This window comes from Phocoena phocoena, chromosome 15 (assembly GCF_963924675.1).
Source record: "Phocoena phocoena chromosome 15, mPhoPho1.1, whole genome shotgun sequence".
In the NCBI taxonomy this organism is placed as follows: domain Eukaryota; kingdom Metazoa; phylum Chordata; class Mammalia; order Artiodactyla; family Phocoenidae; genus Phocoena; species Phocoena phocoena.
Genome location: NC_089233.1, coordinates 51,803,254 through 51,818,971, shown reverse-complemented (window position 1 = coordinate 51,818,971; position 15,718 = coordinate 51,803,254).

The window sequence follows — 15,718 nt, the reverse complement described above, 5'->3', positions numbered from 1 at the left end:
AAGTCATGATGGGAAGCCAGGTACGTTTTCCTTCACTGAGTGAGGCAGTGAGCAGGGCAGGGTCGGGGAGGGGGGTAAGTGCATGGGCAGAATTCACTAGGTAGTTTTACTTCCTAATATTTGGCTCTCTGCTTTTCATCAGTAAATGATTATTATAATCATCTAAAGCCCCACAAGCAAGGTGGGTGTTTAGGAAAGTGGGTGTTCATCGTTGTTGGAGAAGAGCAAGTTAGGTCACATTTCTTTATATCTGAATAGAAGTAATGCTTCTTTTTCTGTAGAAAAAAATACTTTTTCAAAGTTGGGTGTATGACACTAATGAGAAGTCTAGGAAGCTGTAAGGTCAGGGATTTCTAAAAGTGTGTTCTGAGGACCTCTGTTTCTTGGATATATCAGTTAGGATAGTTTGGGCCATCTATAGCAAAAATGTAAAGTGACTCTGACATAAAATATAGCAGTGAAAATTCATGCAAAAATATTCAGAGTTAGGCCCTCTGTGATTTCACAGTATTGTCAAGAGTCCAGGTTCCTATCTTTCTGTCTCATCCTCCTAATCCTGTGGCTTCCATTTTCAAGGTCACTCTGAGGACAGTTTAGTTTTGGCCACCATGTCTGCAGTCCAGATGGGCAACAGAAGGGAGGCCTCTTAGTGGAGGCAGCTCCCTCAGTTTCTGCAGCCTTCCTGGAAATTCCATAGAACACTTCCATTTATATTTCATTGGCCAGTATGTGGTCACATGGTCAGACCTAGCAGCAAGAGAGCCAGGTTGACAATACATTCTGTGATGATACAGCCCTCTGAAATGTGCAGTCACCTCATCCATTAAAAGGGTGCATGGTGATCCCTATCTCAGTGTATTCAAGAAATTATCTGAAAGTCACATACGACCATTGCTCATAATACCTAACGCTGACATGGTACTAACCCTGTGCTGGGTGCAGTTCTCCACAAACCTGTGAGGTAGGTGCTCTGATGATCCCATTCATAGTTGATGCTACTGAGGCATGAAAAGGTTAAGTAACAAACCAAGGTGTTGCAGACCCGAGGTTTGCACCCAGGCACCAGGCGGCTGGTTCTATCTCACAGTCAGGCTGAAGAATTGCCTCTGAAGTGTGAGTCACTTAAAAATGAGAGAAATAAAGGTCTAATTTTGACAGAATTGAGAGGGATGGGAACATGACTTAGGTTTTTAAAATTAAGTTTGGATTCTTAGTACAGAGCCTGCCCTGACAATTTAAATACCTATTTCTTGCAGGTGCATTTGACATTCAAAAGCAATCAGATTGTATTCTCTGTTCTTTGAGGGATTACTGGGTTCTGTGCATCTTGAAGGTTACATTTGCAATCAGCATTAATTTCATTGTTAAGCATTTTCCTTCACATTAGTTACAGGGTCCTTTCTTTTTCTTTTCGTTTTTTCGTCTTTTTCTTTTTTGAGACTAGTTGGGTTCTAGTGGAGATGATAAGTTGTGAGATTAGGTGGGACAACGCACTCAAGTTCATTGTTCAAGAAGCCGTATTAGCTGCAGAGAGTGAACTCAGAGCTTGGCTGAACTGTGTGGGTCGCTAATCTAGTGTCACAGAGCAGTGTGCTTTGTTCTTCCCCTTGAACTGGAGTGGGGTGAGGAAGGCACAGGACGTTAATTGAGAGTGATTCTCCCACTACATTTTATGATTCATTCAAGGGAGTCACACTAAACTACATAAACAAAGGGAGGAATTCCCCTGGAAGCCAAGGTCAGAGAAAATCATATGAAGAGAAAGATAAGTGATGTCCATTTGCTTTTCTATTTGTCTTAGTCCATTCAGGCTGCTATAACAACATACCACGAACATGGTGGCTTATAAACAACAGACATTTATTTCTCACAGTTCTGGAGGCTGGAAGTCTGAGATCAGGGTGCCAGCAGGGTCCAGTGAGGGTCCTCTCCCTGGTGCAGACATTCCTTGTATCCTCACATGGTAGAAAGGGCTCAGGAGCTCTCTGGAACCTCTTTTTTGTAAGAGTAGTAATCCTATCCTCCACCCTCATGACCTAAGCACCTACCAAACGCCCTACATCCTAATACCGACATCTTTGGTATTTCATGAATATTGGGGGGACACAAAATTCAGATCATAGCAATATTCAAGCAGATTTTTAAAAAGTCATTGCATGTAGAATGGTTATAATTTAAACGAAAACTCATTTATTGGAGCAATATTTACGAAAAGAGAGCAGTTCTTGGGATGCTGCATAATGAGGCAGAATGTTAAAATGTTGGTTGGAGGACCCGTGTGCCTGGTTGTAATTACATTTTGGTTGGTGCCATATGGATAAGGAATGGCAGCCTCTTTTTTAACTCTTAGTATATTGAAATATTGGGATCTCTAAGTAGAGAGGAAAGGAAACTATAATGGAATTCAAGACACTGCACTTGATTTTCTGGCTTCCAGGGAATCACATGGGTTTAAAACCCTTCTTAATTGGCTGCATTTTTAATTAAAGGAAAACAGAAGGAGCTTTTCCTTTCACCTATACATGAGACCATGAAGAAATCTCTACCTTATCGTGTAATCCACAGGCCAGAGGATCGAGTTTGAATAGATCATTATTTACCCAGATATATTTATAAAATACTAGTAATTTCACTAGTAATAACTAATTTATATGGAATTCTTGCTATATGCCATGTACCATTTTAGTGTTTTACTTGTAATAACCCCTTTATCCTCATAATAACCCTTTGAAGTAGATACCATCATTACCACTATTTTACAAATGAGGAAACTGAGGCACAGAGATCTTAAGTAACTTGCCTAAAATTACACAGCAAGGGAGTTGCAAAGCTAAGATTCAAACCCAAGCTGCTTTTTAATCGGTACCGTACAACATTTCCCAAGTATCCGTCATTCATATACCACCTTCATGCTTTTTGCCATGATTGTATTCTCCTTCTATTATTATTTCTTGTTTTCCACTTTTATTTAACTGAAAATATAAATGCATTTAAAAAGGAAATCTTCAATTATTACCTTAAATGGAAAACTATCCAGTGCCACAAATAGTAGAGATAGCCAATAAAAATTAAAAAATGAAAACCAAATAATGTCATTCAGTCCTGAGTAGATGCCAGTGCCTGCTGAAACCCAAGTCAGAGACCTGCCTTCACTGTACTGAGAGAGAGAAAGAGGAGAGAGAAGAGCAAAGGTTAGAGTGAGTTTGAAGACAAAGTTGAGGCTCTCTCTTTTTTTTTTTATAAATTTATTTATTTACGTTTGGCTGTGTTGGGTCTTCATTGCTGCACACGGGCTTTCTCTAGTTGTATGAGTCAGGGCTCTTCTTCTTTGTGGTGTGCAGGCTTCTCATTGCGGTGGCTTCTCTTGTTGTGGAGCATAGGCTCTAGGCGCGCAGGCGCAGGCTCAGTAGTTGTGGCTCTTGGGCTTAGTTGTTCCACAGCATGTGGGATCTTCCAGGACCAGGGCTTGAACCCGTGTCCCCTGCATTGGCAGGCGGATTCTTAACCACTGCGCCACCAGGGAAGTCCTGAGGCTCTCTTTGATGTTATCAGAAGGGGTGTGTGTGTGTGTGTGTGTGTGTGTGTGTGAGAGAGAGAGAGAGAGAGAGAGAGAGAGAGAGAGATGGAGAGCCAGCTTTCTTGATTCCGTGTTACACTCTGGGAATCACTTGTCTAAAATATGAAGGTGTGGTGCTGTCTTCAGAATTAGGGAAAGTGAAGTGGAGGATGCTGAGATGAATTCAGGCCTCTAACAGTTCAGCCAATCCAGGCAACGGTATTGTCTGAAGTACTAACCCTAAAGTCACTAGCTAGTTCATCTGGTCCCTAGACGATCCTTTCAGGTTGCTTTGTGGAAAGGACTGTGGGTAGTTTTTTTTACCAAAGTTATTATCTATAGAAGAAGGTCTAGTTACCCCTGAGTGTTAAACCAAACTATTAATACTTAGAAAATGGCCTTAAATTAAGTCTTGCTTCAACCTTGACACATACCTAGTGGTTTGAAACTTTAGAGAATCTTAGACCTCTTTCAAGGACATATTGGAGATCATTGGAATGATGTCCCTTTCTTTGTTAGTAGGATAACATTCTCTTTATATGTATATATATCAAGAGCATATATATGTATATATATATATATATATATATATATATGCTCTCCATCATTAATTTAGGGTTATATTTTGATTATGGTGAGAAAAGCAGAAGGGATCTTTTCATCTCCCAGTTTAACATAAATTATGAGACTCTGTGTTTTCATGTAATGAAGAGGGATCTTCCTTTTAATTCACGGGTCTCTGTAAAAGCAATTCATAGACATCAGCAAGACTCATCAATGTTAACAATAAATTAATCTGCATCTGAAGTTTTTACTGATTATCTGATCACATAATTTCCACATATTCTGATTACATTTTTCAGATGCTTTACACATTATATGAATTCTTAATCAAGCTGATTCTATAAGCAGTGCCCTTTCTATACAGGGTGAGCCTTGTCATGGAGAGAGTGCAGCTTGACGAAAGGTTTAGCAGAAGATGGTGAATGAAATTGGCTTCATCTTGCCCAGCATCCCTATTTCCATTTTTAAATATTAATATAGCTGCAAACAGACAGCATGATATTAACCATAACTTATGTGGCAGGTGAACTATTACAACTGTTTGCTGTTCAGTGTGCTGGTGAACTTCAGAAAGCTTCTGATGGATGTTAGGCCTGGTTAGTTGCTCAGGGTTAGGGAGCAGAGGTGGGCAGCTTGGGGAAGGACAGGTGAACATCTGTCTGCACTAAAGCTGCTATGGATTGTGTCTCCAAGGGGCTGCCACTCCACTCCAGCCAGGACAGTGTGGTGGGCTGGATGGGCTGCTGTTCGGTGGCAAAATAGAGAACACCTTCATTTGCAGGTTTATCTGGTGGTGCTGTGATGGGTTTCATCTGATCGGTAAATTGTGGTCAGGGCTGATCTCTAACAGTTCTACTGGGGTTTATTTATCTATCTATCTATCTATCTATCTATATCTATCTATCTCTCTCTCTCTCTCTCTCTCTCTCTCTCTCTCTCTCTCTATATATATATATATATATATATAGAGAGAGAGAGAGAGAGAGAGAGAGAGAGAGAGAGATGTTTTATTGAAGTATAGTTGATTTACAATGTTGTGTTAATTTCTGCTGTACAGCAAAGTGATTCAATTATATTTATAAATATATAAATTCATTTTTATATTCTTTTCCATTATGATTTATCATAGGATATTGAATATAGTTCCCTGTGCTATACAGTAGGACCTTGTTGTTTATCCATTCTCTACATAAAGACTTATATCTGCTAAACGCAACCTCCCAGTCCATCCCTCCCCCAGTTCCCCTTGGCGACCACCAGTCTGTTCTCTATGTCTGTGAGTCTGTTACTGTTTTGTAGATAAGTTTGTGTCATGTTTTAGATTCCACATATAAGTGATATTATATGGTATTTGTCTTTCTCTTTCTGACTTACTTCACTTGGTATGATAATCTTTAGTTGCATCCATGATGCTGCAGATGGCATTATTTTGTTCTTATTTAGATCCAGCTTATGACTAGGTTTTAGAAACCAGAACTAGCTCTGGAAATGTGTCCTGGTTTCAGGAATAAGATTAGTGAAGGTCGGGGTAGTTAGATTCTCAAGGCATGGAACACGTCTGTTTACTCACCAGTGTACACCTGGCATCTGACACAGTACTGGGTGTATGGCAGGCACTCAGGATTTAAATAACATGTCGAATCAATGAGGGAACAGAGTTAAATTGAGCAACTGATATTTCTGGCATCATATCATTTTTGCTTGGGGACAGGAAACCACAACAAAACTGGTGTGTGTGTGTGTGTGTGTGTGTGTGTGTGTGTGTGTGTGTGTGTTAGAGCTTCCTTAAGAAATAAAATCAATTTCAGTTTTTGGAACTGTAAAAGAATACAGAGAGTTATCTTGGAGTGAGTGGCTGGTTTCCCACAATAAGTTTCCCTGATTGAAAAAGATATCTCCAAGCTCTTTCAGAGACAGAGAAAGAGATAACGATGACTTCTGTCCCTTTCCTTTTTGTGTCTGTGCAGGAAGAAAGAGCCTGCCAGGATTTAGAACAGAGAGAAGCCATGTGGAAAACAAATAGTTTTCTTCTAGACTGTGGGTCTCGAGGATTAGTAGAATATACGAGGAAATAAGGTTCTTTCTCTTGGGAAATTACTAATGCTGGTGGCTTGAAATAGCATGAAAAAGAGTTTCAGTAGCGGCCGGTCTTCAGATAGTTCGCTGGAGAGAAGAGGGGCCCAAGTTGAGTGAAAGCAGAAGGAAAAGTCATGTTATGTTAGTGAGTAGTTAAAACAACGCAGCCTGGAACAGAAAGGCAGCCCCCATGTTCTTAGCACCTACTATGCATCAGGCTGTGGGATATACATATAAATATTAACTATTTTGAGACAGCTGTTATTTGAGATGTCTTATATTTTTCAGATAGATGCTATTATCTCCATTTTACACATAAGGAATCTGAAATTTATAAGGAGGTCTATGATCAGTCCAGAGACACATTAACAGCTAATATGTGTAATGGGGCTAAAGTTTGAACCCAGACCTGTCTGATTCAAAAATCCAAGTTCTTTTCCCGGGTGAAGCCATTTTTTGCCTTTCTTATAATTGTATTCTATATTTAGCAATTATCTCAAGTGGTTCATAGCTTTTACCAATTTTAAAGGAAGAGTTCTATTTTTATAGGGAAGGTAATGTTGGATTGCGGACTCAATGTTTGGGTTTTCAGCCAGCTATGCCTGGGGGGTGGGGGGGGAGTCGTGGTGATGGTTGGGGGAATATCCAGGTGGTCCAAATCCTTGATATTCAAAGCATGCACCTGGGACCAGCCACAGCAGCATCACCTGGGAGCCTGTTAAAATATAGGGTCTCAGGCCCCACAGCCAACCTCTCAAATCACAGTCTGCATTTTTCAACGAAATCCCCAGGTGATTTGTTTGCATGTAAAAGTTTGAGGAGCTCTGGTCAAAATTACTGTGATTCCAAAGCAGCTGAGTGGTTGGCATATTATGTGAAAGCAATGATACTAGATAATGACAGTAATAAGTTATTATCCCAGTTTATTGAGTATTTACTGTATACCAGATGATATGTTAAGAGTTTTATGTAGATTTTCTTATTTAAAAAATTTCATTAACCTGGGTAGTGGTGATTTTTGTTCCTCTTTTAGAGATGAGAAATCTAAACCATACGGAGGTTAAGTAACTTGTCCCAAATTAAATAACTCTGATGCCAACTCTGGTGTGTCCGATCCCAACCTGTTGCTGTCCAGCTTAACTACAAACCAGGAGCTCCTGATCACTGGTGTCTGACTGGTGATGATAGGGAAGTTTGAATTACAGCACAGAGCACTGCCAGTTTACAAATCAAGTTCTGTGAAATGAATTTTACTTTATTGACTCTAAATGGTGAGACAAAAATAAGGTTATCTTTCTTGAATAATATCTGACATTGCTTATGCCATGCGTTGTCTATTTTTTTTTTCTTGGAGTAGAATAAATTTTAGACAAAAGAACTTAGGAAGCATTTTTATTGTTCTCTGGATTCTGTTCTAACTGTAAAGATAACTATCTTCTTTTTACTGATAATTATTAATAAGATATGATTCAATAATCCTAATCATATTGATAGACTGACTTGATACTGATAATCAGTAATGCAATAAAAGATGTTGAACGCAGCTAGCATGAAGAGTTAGAGGAGCATTGTTGAGTACATAAGTTCATGTGATAGCTCTTGTTGCTTTTTTCTTCACAGAGTGCTCTTTTTTTGTTTCTGTCGGATCTTTTTGTTTCATGATTCCCTAGGTGGATGATGCATATGGACTGAATTGGCAGTGTTTGTTAGAATGTCATTACCATGCTTTAAAGTAATGTTCTCTGCTAATTTGTCCTTTGTTCCCTGGAACAGTGAGCTGACTCCCATGAGTTTACTGGGTTGTGGGCTTTAAACTTTCTCTTTAGCAAGGTTGGGAGGACCAAAGGCACTGTTGTTTTGGTCTTCAATCCATAGACTTTTGGGGAAAAAAGGATGCAAAAAATGTGATTTTTGTTTGTTTTTGGGATTTGGGGGAGAGGAAGAACGGAAGAAGGAAGATCTGCCTGAACCTAAACATTTTCTTGTTTATCATCTCACAGTAAAAGAATATGCTAATCCTTTCTTAAATTTCTAGATAATCATAAATAGATTTAATATACTATTAAGAGCTACTAGGAGGAAAGATGCTATAGAAGTATATTAAAGGCAATTGGAAAGGATGGCATTTACTTTGGAAACACAACCTTTATTCATGTTCACTGCTCCTACAGTATTTCATTGTAGTAACACTGGTGTATCTTGTTGAGGTTGTTTACCTGGCAGTGTCAAGTATATAAAGCTGTCTGTACCAACTAATTAAAAAAAAAAGCTAAAATATAAGCCTTTTCTTGTTCTCAGTAAAAATTTTTATATCCTTACCATTTGAAAAGGCTGTTCTGTAAATTCACAGACCTTTCTAGTAGTGTGCTGGTAAATGTTTAACAGCTGGCTCTGAGAAGGGGGAGAGGGAAGAAGCTTGTTTTGTATTGTCTGCTGATTGCTGTGGTGTAAATACTCCCACAGTGACTGGAGATGGGAAGAAATACACCCAGCTGTCTCCTGCAGGAGGTGCAAGTTGGCTCAGCACACCAGTGATTTAAGCACCAGGAGATTTGAAAGGGAAGAGGCAGTTAGAGAGAGACAGAGGACAGACAGGAAAACTAAAGCATGTAGAAGACAGTAAGAAACTTAGAGCAAGTTGGGAGGTGCAGGGTTCTGTTAAAGGACTTTGAGTATAAGTGTCTATTCTTTTCCCTGAAACTGGAGATGAAAAAAAAAAAATTACTAACAGTGGGGGAAAACTTTACTAAAAGTAGGAAATGGCTGTAGGCCAGAAGACTGAAGAATATCTGCCAAATTTGGTGACCTTTGGAGCAAATCCAAGGAATATCAAAGTATGTCTCTCTTAAAGCCCCAGGAGGCAGAGGCTCTGTAAGACCAAGGCAGAAAGCCTTTACTTGGAAGACAGCTTGGAAGTACAGGTGGGTGCCTGGGAATGCAGCCCTTGTTTCTGGTTTGATGTTTTCTTTGTTTCTTGATTATGCAATATCCTCCATGTTTCTTCTTTTTTTTCCTCTATAATTTAGGTTTATATTGTGAACTTTACTTGCTTGTGGTAATAAATTATATTACTAATTATTTTTATATTATCAAGATTTATAATATTTTATTTTTTAATAGTTACTGTACCTTTGTTTTTTCCAGCTTTATTGAGATATAATTGACATATAACATTGTGTAAATTTAAGGTATATGAGTATGACACGATGATTTGATATACATATATATTGTGAAATGGTTACTACAATAAGGTTAGCACATTCATCACCTCACAGCATTACCTTTTTTTTTAAATTGAAATTTAGTTGATTTAGTATGTTGTGTTAGTTTCAGGTATACAGCAAAGTGATTCAGATATAAATATATATATATATATATACTCCAACTCAGGGGCTGGAGTTTGTATTTTTCTAATGCAGCCTTGTGACATAATTTATTTTATAAGCAATTTAATTGCTATTTTACAGATGTAGAAAATACCATCCCATGTCTTCTGGATCACTTCCTAAGTAAAATATTTTTCTCAACCTATTATAGTGGTCTCTTCAGGAGAGTATTATACTTATAATTGCCTTTATTCAGTAGAATCTGTATTTATGAACAAAAGACATAGTTTTTAAATTATGTTAAATATCTTATTATTACAAGCATTAGGGGAATATACCTCATTTTAGAAAGAAGTCTGTCTTTAAAGGGACATGATTTGGAAAAATAACTTGTGTGCCGTAGTTTGTTCTGGAGTAGTTAGGGCGGATGAATGAGGGGTCATTGTGACAATTATCTCAGTGGAGCAGCTGTGAACTGCCAGTCTATCCTGAAAACCTGCTTTTTCACCTAAATGAGAACGGCAGGATGGATGTCCAGGGATTGCTGGGTGCGTGCAGGGCTCTGGGATTTGAGAGGAGAGGAGGCGCTGAGGGGGAGAGGTAGTCAGGTTTTACACGTGCTTTGCTGGAGGCACACAGCTCAGTTTCTTCCTCTTGAATCACGTGTAAAGTGGTTGAAATGTGCACATATGGGTGCGGTTGGTATGGCGTTTGGGTGGTGGTTACTCCTGCCTTGGCATCGGTATTTTAGCTGGGGTGCCCACTCTGTAGGATACATTAGCTGAATGTTCATCCCTGAGATCTGATGTTCAACTTTGGAGGGCAAATGGGTGACCTGGTACAGCCGCATGACCACCAGAGTAGCTGCAGGGGCTCCAACAAAGTGTCGGACTGCTTGAGGGCTGATACCGTGCTGTCGCTCGTTTTCTAGCATATGAATGGAATGAAAGAGATGCCCATTAAATACACGGATAGCCTGCTTCTGTTCCTCATGCTTCTCTTTGGAAAACACATTTACCATTTAATAATGCATAATCTAGAAATTGATCACACTGGAATTTCACAGAGGTTAGTATAATTTGGAGGTAGACAGGAAGCCTAATATTTAATGGCTTTTCTAAGTGCTTTGAAAACTCATCATAATGTCAGGTGTGTTGCTTAAGAATTGGCAAGTGTAATGTAAAGTTATTAGCACTTCCTAAATTTGTCTCCCAAAATACAATTCCCTCTGGATGCCCCTCAAATAAAGGGTTCCATGGTTAAATAATTGGGGAAAAATGCATAAAATATTTCTTTTAATATATGGATGATGAACATGAGTATATTAAAAACAGAAATTCTGCCGTGTAGGAGTCTGTTGACATTAAGTTAGGTTGACCACCCTGAATCTTTACTCTTGGGACCTTGTTTTGTAAAACATTTTACATTCTCTGGCACATTTGGGAAAAAGCTGATTTTCATTTTATTTTGTTTTATTTTTAGCCATGCTAGCAGTTGCGGGCGGATAAATCAGGAGACATGTATGTGTGTGTGTGTGTGTGTGTGTGTGTGTGTGTGTGTGTGTTAGTACCTTAATTTGATGTAGAATTAAAATACTCTTTTTTTTTTTTTTTTTTTTTTTGCGGTACGTGGGCCTCTCACTGCTTTGGCCTCTCCCGCTGCGGAGCACAGGCTCTGGAAGCGCAGGCCCAGCGGCCATGGCTCACAGGCGCAGCCGCTCCGCGGCATGTGGGATCTTCCCGGACCGGGGCACGAACCCGTGTCCCCTGCATAGACAGACGGACTCTCAACCACTGCACCACCAGGGAAGCCCCTAAAATACTCTTGAGATATATTTCTAGGGCCAAAGTCTCCACATTTTACTATCTTTGCAAAGGATATAATCTCCAGATCTCACTTTAGATATTAGTTCTTATTTATTTTTCTTTAGATCAGCATTAGTTGTAACTTAAAAACTTAAAAAGTTTTCTTTTTTTCTTGGACACTGAAGGTGTTACAGAGGAGGAAAATAGACAAAAGGTGGCAGCCAGATGGGGAAGTTGAAACAAAGATTCTCAGCAGCTCACAAGTTATTACAGTTCCTGAATGTGGATAATCATTTGGGCCTTCCTTTAGGTTTATAGCTTGAATTTTCATAGCCTTCATTACAGAAGAACCAAAGATTTAAGGACGAGTTCAGGTGTAGGTTTCAAATTTTCCTCTTCCTGTTGAGAAACCCCAGCCTCTGATCAAGTGGCACTTCTTGTTGGGTGTGAGGCCTCTTACTCATCCCGGGCAGTTATTTGGCAAGATGCCAGTCAAAAGTATTTGCTATATTTGTCGTTGTGCTTGGAATAGTGAAAGGAGTCTTTCTCGGCCACTGTGTCTGGATTTTGTTGTGGCTGTGGGCACTGTTTGCCCAGACTCTTACTTTGTGGCCGGGGTTGGGACTCTGCAGGGAGGATCAGTATCCTTACAAGTGCGGGCTGCCTGGGGCTTATTCATCCTGAGTCTCTTGCCCCCTCCTCCCCTTCTGGAAAGAGTGAGCTTATCCCAGACCTGTGATTGCCCTGCAATTCTCAGCCTGCACCAGGCAAGCTCTCAAGAGCCTGTTTCTGACTGGGTGAAGTTTAAAGCCTACTTACTGCTTTTCAGGTAAGAGAACATACTGAAAACTGGCCTTATGAACAGAAGTTAAGGTTTACTGAGGGAGGTCATTTTGATAATTTTATGTTTTTTTTTATAACTTGTAGTAGGGCTGTCACAGTTTTATCTTTGTGGTCCCTGAAGGTAAGCAGGTTTATGAAGTGGCAGAAAAGAAAATACTTAAAAAGAAAATACTTGTTTGTTTTTAAACTTCTTAGACCATTCAGACTTTTCATAAAGATTATTTTATTTATTCATGACTGATATTTTTCTTTAGATTTTATAATAAGGGAGAAACCTAAGACAAAATAAGATAACAAAGTATATTAGACACTATCGTTTTGTAATTCTGGCATTAATTAGATACAGATTTATTTCGATGTCTCTTTTTATAAAATTTTCCTAAACTTGCCTGGAACTCAAATAGATTTTTCAGTAAGGCATTTGTCTGTATGATTTGATTGGCTGGTAGGATTTTTATGTGTCTATCATTTAGCATTTTGCATATTTAAAAATTAACCACCTATATAAGGGTATATGAGAAATCTCTGTACCTTCTGCCTAGTTTTGCTTTGAATGTAAAACTACGTAAAAATTAAGTCTAACAACAAAAAAATCAACCTGTCTCTTGAAAATGTTTTCTGTGAATACCTAAATATGATGTAATATAGCACAGTGTTAAACATTTTTCCATTATGCATGAATTATTAAAAAAACTAAATTACTTTTGTTTTCATAATTAGTAATGAAAGTGTGGGACAGATTTCAATGTCTTATATTTTGATTGCCATTTTTTAAAACTATATTAAGATAGGCAAAATGATTATTTTAAAAATTCCCTTCCTAAATAAGAAGTGAGAATGAAAATATGCTTTGTACTTATTGTCTTGGAAATGTACTTATTCATTGTCTTGGAAAGTTGATTGGACAATATGTAAAATTCCTTCCTGAAATAAAAGTGGGAATCAATAACTTAGAAAATTGGTTTTTGGTAATCATATTTTTAAAAACCATTTTTCACATAGTTGCATATATTTATAGACAAAGAAATGATGTTGAAGTATGAAACTTGCAGTGAGTGCGGAGTAATTGGCTTCAGATGATTTAGAAAAATCTTTCATATTTGTGTACTTTGTTTTGTTAGGAACATCTTAGTATCTTTCAAGACATGTTATTATGAAAGAAAATGTAGAACCTTTAGTTTTGTGTGAACCATGACTAGCCACAGATATTTGAGCATGAAACAGTTTCTATTACAATGGCTGAAATAAACAAAACATAGTCATTAAAATACACTTATTCTAGACAGATGTATATGTGTTACATGAATAACATGTAGCGTTCCACATTCCATGGCTGTTTTTAAGGGGGATGAAGAATTTTCCCAGCTGTCTTACAGCCGAAAGAGGGGTGGTAGCCTGAGAACTCCTCTGATAGTTACCTGTTGGAGAGAACATTTTATACCCTTTTTACATTAAAAAGCAATTACATGTGAAGTGATCCCCTCTCCAAAGATATATGGAATATTTCTAGACCCGTTGGAAAATATGAAACTTTCAAAGGTGCTCGCAGCAGATTCCGATATGTTTATTGTGATAGACCCTCCAGGGTGTCAGGGGTCCAGGCAGCTCCCTTTCCCAGTTGGGGGCGAGGTCGCAGCATTGCAGGGAGGAAGCAGTCATCAGGGGAAGGTGCTTACAGGAGACAGGGGGCCAACAAGGCTTCATATGACTCACCTGTGTACCTACACTTGTCCTCTGTGTCTGAAGTTAAAGCTGCTACTGGTAAGACCTAGGTCCCCGAAGCTGGACCTACAGACTCATCATAAGATCATGCCACTGCTTTTCACACTTGAATGTGTGTATGAATCATCTGTGTTTTGATTAAACAGCAAATTCTCATACAGCAGGTGTGGGATGAGGCCTTAGACTCTGCATTTCTAATAAACTCCCAGGGGCTGCCGATGCTGCAGGTTCAGGGACCACTCTTTGACTACCAAACACCTCCCAGACGATTATTTTGAACTTAATGAACACTGTCTAGTCGATGCCAAGCAATGAGTTTGTGAAGCAAATGACAGAGAATGTGATTGAGGTGAACTGACTAGCCTTAGACACCGGCCCTTCACAGGTGATGTAACAGGTGATGTGTCACCCTCTGTTTTCCGGGGAAGGAATGTGCAGTATCATAACCTCTGATGAGCCTCCACAGATGTCGTTTCCAGGACTCGTTAGCATTGGCAGCCCTGCCCCTTCCTCTCAGGACAATCTTGCTCGAGTTGCCACAACTATCCGCTCCCTCCCTCTGACCGTCAGGAGCCTTCTATGCATCTTGCTCCTGAGTCTTCTAACAGCATCCTCTGCCCAACCTGGCTTGCAGGTGCCCCACTACAGCACAGTGTGAATTTAAATATAGAAACGTTGTCTGTGGGGAGCTACTTCTTTCCCTTCCACGTAACATGCAATTTTCCAATGTAATCAACCAGTCTTGGGCAGTTGACTTTTTTAAAAAAAAAAACCTTCCATGTCTCAGCTTGTTAAATTTGTGCTTTGAGTTTTCAACATCAGTATTCGGTCAGGGTCCTAGATACCCTATGAATTCTTGTAGGGAAGAAGTAGGCAGTGGGGCAAGTGGTGTGATACTCCAAATGCTTCAGTAATTTTATTCCCATTGTATTTTCTTCTCTAACCCTTTTTAATGAAAATTTCACACATATGGTAATTTGAAAGTTTTATAGTGAACAGCTGTATATCTACCACCTAGATTCCATCATTAACATTTTATTTCATCATGTCTATCTACCTATCCCTTTGTCGGTCTCTCACCATCTTATTTTTTTTTATTTTTTATTTCTTTGCGGTATGCGGGCCTCCCACCGCTGCGGCCTCTCCCGTTGCGGAGCACAGGCTCCGGACGCACAGACCCAGCGGCCATGGCTCACGGGCCCAGCTGCCCCGTGGCATGCGGGATCCTCCTGGACCGGGGCACGAACACGTGTCCCTTGCATCGGCAGGCAGACTCTCAACCACTGTGCCACCAGGGAAGCCCTCACCATCTTATTTTTGATGCACTTAAAAATAAGCCCCGGGCATCAGTTTGCATATTGCAGCATTCTTATTATTAACTAGAGTTCAGTACTTATTGACAGTGTTTCATATGAAATTTGCATACAATGAAATGCACACATTGTACGTAAGTTGAGCTTCGACAGATGGATGCCCCGGTGTAAATCCCTGGCAGGATACAACATTGCCATCACCTGAGAAAGTTTCCTCATGCCCCTTTTCGGCTCTTATGTTCTTTTGTGAATCTTCCCAGACGAGGACTCATTGATCACAAATAGGCGATTTGTGATTAGTTTAGTTCTTGAAACTAAACTTTGATCAATTTTATTTCATGCAGGTTACTTTCATACTTAGCAATACATATTGTACAACACTTTCTAACAAGTTAGTATTTGGTTTGGACTAACTCACGGTGTTCTTATTCCTGACAAGTCAAAGTTTTAACAACAGTCACTTAGAATACCTGGTTTTTCCTTGGCGCAGATTACTTGCCAATGAATTGGTTG